This window comes from Lactuca virosa, chromosome 9 (genome assembly GCF_052849685.1).
Source record: "Lactuca virosa cultivar CGN04683 chromosome 9, Lactuca_virosa_CGN04683_v6, whole genome shotgun sequence".
Lineage (NCBI taxonomy): Eukaryota > Viridiplantae > Streptophyta > Magnoliopsida > Asterales > Asteraceae > Lactuca > Lactuca virosa.
In genome coordinates, this window is record NC_136434.1 from 148,699,665 (window position 1) to 148,704,365 (window position 4,701).

The 4,701-nt window shown below is 30.3% G+C and overlaps 1 long non-coding RNA gene across 1 annotated transcript; it reads left to right on the plus strand.

Moving 5' to 3' along the window:
- The first annotated feature begins 1,483 nt into the window (after positions 1-1,483).
- Positions 1,484-4,121, plus strand: LOC145138315 (uncharacterized). The gene is made up of 2 exons (XR_013721438.1): positions 1,484-1,788; positions 3,833-4,121. It is a non-coding gene; the product is annotated as an uncharacterized LOC145138315 (long non-coding RNA).
- Positions 4,122-4,701: the final 580 nt, after the last annotated feature.

Consider the following 4,701-nt stretch of genomic DNA (forward strand, 5'->3'; position numbering starts at 1 on the left):
AAGAGTCATTGTGGATATAATTGTAACATATGTGCCTCATTTAATAGATGAATTGGCCGTCACAATTGATTATGCTGTTGCTTTCTTAGGAGTATATTATGATGTACTAATGATGCATATTCAAGAATTCAGTGACCGTTGTTTTCATAGTCCATGATTGTTGGGGCATGTACTATTTAAATAGGTAAGGAAGTAACTTAGGTTTAAGATGACTTAATGTAATGTACTCACCTAATTTGGTTAGTGTATAGTTTTGCATAACTATGTTGTTGATACATCTTGTTAATAGGAATTCCACGTGCTGTATAGCCAAAGCTTTTAAAATAAACAAACTTTAGGTGTACATTGTATTAGAATTTAGGGTGATACAAATTAAGAAGCCAAATCTCAAAAAATATATGATTTATTAGAGCTTGTGTGGTGTTGAAACAAATTCATAGAATTAACACCGATGGCATAATAATTTATCTTCCTTATGCCATCATAAAGATGTTCGCTTTTTTCCGTATACCAGTCTTCTTTGTTGTTATTCAAACATCATATTATATTTATATTGAAACTCATTCCAACTTTGTTTACTACATACCAAATGCTACTTTATTCATTTTTTTCACATCCAAAAAAAGAAGAGTAAATGCATTTTTTTCTTTGATATTAATCGATAGAAAATGAGTTTTTTCTCGACGACTATAGCGCACACATATTTATTAGTGAATATATTGGTGCTTTGAAAGCAACCTCCAAACTATATATAATGTATCGGCTAAAACTCCTAGCACACATTTTACATAAAAATAAAAATGTATCCACTGTTGGAAATTAACCTGTTTAATATGGCTATCAGACTATTTTGTATTTTTTTTATGTGTTGGGTACATTTATATTGTGTACCATAATCTTTGCCATATGACATATCAGGTCCCTGAGATTTATTATTTGTAGTATGATGGATATAACATATATCCATAATTTAAGGGACCAAATTAGTGTGGTTCTAAAACTCTCCCCTAAGGTGTAAATTGAATAATTAAAAGCACACATATGAGGGGGCGTAAGTTTTTAGAGAGACATATCGTTGTTCTCTTTGATGCTCTAAGGGAGGAGGGAGTCATTCCCTCCCAACCCACTCAACCCACTACCACATCAACGCCACATCAGTTTTTCTATCTCCTCTCTCTTCCAACCCTCTCAACCCACAACACATGGAAACCCTATCTTTTCCAACTCATTCAATTCATAAGCCACATTACTTTTTTATTTAATTAAATTAAAAAATATAAAATATAATAAAACATAACATTGTTTATCACAACATGCATCAAAATCAAAACCAATAAGATAAAACATAACATTATCTAATTAAATAAGAAATGTCAATATATTCGTTTTCATTGTACAGATTTATATGAAAACAATAAATAAATAAATAAATAAGAGCGGACGTTATCCACTGCACATGAATCAAAACAAAAAAAAGTAGGAATGAATATTTTATGTTTATTCCTCTATTCAAATTCAATATGCAAAATGGACGGGTTGGTAAACCCGCTGAGTGGAGTAAATGTAAGAAGCCGCTCAACCCATTGTTGGCTAGGAACCATATCTCGGCGGTACCTCCATTACCAAAACTTTAACCCGCATGGACTCCTTCCTCCCTAAGACCTCCATATAAAACACCATAATCATGTGTGTAATTCATCCATAGGAATCGATCAGTTAAACACCAATATGGGAAGTGAAAGAATCATAATATGAAGTTAAACATCTTCAACATTTCATCTATTCCAAGTAAGTGTTCTCCAATTAATTTAAGGCTCTTTATGTTTATGCATAAATTGATCTTGGATTATGCTTATTAATTTACACGTGGTATAAGAGCGGTTTGATTTTTACCCTAAATTTCAATCTTTTTTGTTTGATTGTTGATTATTCTCTAGCACTGAAATTGACGTAGAACGACCCTAAGATTTATTAAACTTTTTTTGGGGTTTGATTTTTATAATCGAAGAGTATACATTGAATTTTATAAAAGAAACCACCTATTTAGTTGATAATTATACGAGGCCGTCCTTCTTGATTTCTGGTAAATGCTTCTTGCAGCTCCTAGTCCAGAAACGATCTTTATTTATTTCCCTTATGTTTTTATTTATTTATTTATTATTTCTAACTTCCTCCAAGAATTGATAAATGACAAAGCTTGTGGTTGGAATTCAAAGACAGTGATGGTGTTTCCATAAATCTGTATCTTTAACCACTAGTTGGAGGGATTTGGGTTTTTTAATATATTTTAATGAAAATAGATAAACACACAATGAATCAGAAGACAACATATATTTTGTCAATTGACTTAGGTGTTTATACCTTATGGTTGGTCGTAAGTTCATTATATTCTTTTTCTAGCAAATAGCAAAGACATTTTTCTTAATGAGTGGGATTTATCTAGCTTCTCAATAAGAAAGGAATCGATGTTAACTTATGACCCCTCTACAAATAATTCACACAAATATCAATGGCATGATTAACTTGTTTGCAATATAGTTAAACTTTAATTTGTGTTTTAACGTTTGTTATACTATTTGCAAAACAATAATCTGGAAATGAATAATTGGTTTGTAATCATGCAGTAAGAAATTATAATCCTGTAATGATATTATTTGTGTATATATTATTATTGGGATGAATTAAGTTGCATTACTGTTTTATTTATTTTATTTATTTTTGATGCAACATGCAGTATATATATTATCAATTGGCCCACCATATTTGCCATAAACGTGAGGACACTTATGATGCAAATGTTTTATTTGTTTATGGAACCACACACAATTAAGTCCCTAAAATTACAGGCATTCTATAAAATGATGACTATAATGCTTTTTGGTCATCTTCAAAAATACATATTGATTGTCATCTTAAGAACTATATGCGTTCAATATTTTCAATGAATTAAAAGATTCCATGTATGATCATTGGTGAATATTAAATTGTTGAAGCATATGATGATCTATTATGTTAGTGTTTTTAAGTGAACACTAAACAAGACTTCAAGCTTGAACTTAATAAAATTTAATTACAATATCCTATAAATGACACGATTCGGTTTTATCACTTCATAGTACCACCTCACAACCTATCAAGTTTGTATTTAAGGTGTTATTTAAAGTCAAGATTTCAGGTCTTATACACGACAGAAAACATTCATTTGGATGTTTATGATATTTTCTTTAAACACAAATATTACCTTTGTTTTCAATGACTTTTATATGCAATTATATGTGTTCCCATTTTATGTTGCATATATGAAGAAATGCTACTTGATACTTGGTTTTTCTAAATAATTATTATTTCTTAATGATGAGTGGTAACTTTAATGTTGGATTTAAGCGACTGGACCAAAGAAAGGTTGCTTAAGTTTGCCATTTAAGTTTATTAAACACCACATTAAGCAACTGTTTGAGTTGTTATTCAAGGAACCCAAAAGCTAATTGAATAATTACTTATGCGGTGAATTTTAGCATAATATGCATAAATATTGTAATTTTGCCCAAAGGTGATTACAATATTTATGTAGCCTAATATAATTTTAGGACACTATTATATTCAACTGTTGGTCTATTCAAAGCGAAACTAATACTTGAATAAGGTGTCTATATGACTTATTATTTTGGTGTTGATAATAAGTATATTGATATGTTTTATTATGTTATTCCATGAAACGACTTTGATATCACTTAAAAAAAATTGTGTGACTTAAATAAGTGATAAGGATATTTCTAAATACATGATGGGTTCATTATGGCTTCCATGTTACATGTGTACTTTTTCATTATAGGGTTCCATACAATCCGAAAGCTGGATTGACCTCTAGGAGAAATTAAAGTTCGGAATGATGAAGACTTAAACATAGAAGCATACGGTGTTTAAACATAGAAGCAGTTAAACATAGAAGCAGTTGGCCCACTTTCATAATTCTTAATTTAGAAAGTGGTTATTGTTTAAGTCTTCATGACACCCTTTATGTATTAAGTATAACTTGTAACTAATTATTTGTATCTAAGTTAACGAATTTTAGCTATATTCTTACGATTAAATACAATAATGTAACTATTAGTTTCAATTCCTATATTGTTGGCTATGGTTGTTTGGATGAATACCTCTATAAATTATAACTAAGCAACCATTTTATGGAACCTTTAATATCATTGGATAATTAACCATCAGGTACTCCTCATTAAAGAATGTTGTCAGGAAGAGGAATAAAAACTTAATAGACATGGTGCAAAGTATGCTTACAAACACCAAGTTTCCCCATTTGTTTTGGACCGAGACATTAAAAACGAAAGACCACATCTTAAAAAAAACATGTTCCTAAAATTCCTTTTTAGAGATTTTGACACGAAGAATACCAAGCTTTAGGTATTTATGGGTGCAGGGATGAACAACGGAAGCAAAACTCTACAATCCTAAATCACATAAACTCAACATGAAAACTGTAAGTTGTTTCTTTATCAAGTATCCTAAAGTGTTAAAGGTTACCGATTTTATGTTCCTTCAAATAGTACCTGAATTATAGAAATGAAGCATGTCGAATTTCTTTAGAATGTCAAAATCAGTGGGAGTGGTTTATTGAGGGATTTTGACCTCCAAGAATCTTCAACTATAACTCAAGTGCCCATTATGATTAGCACTTCGTTAGGAGAT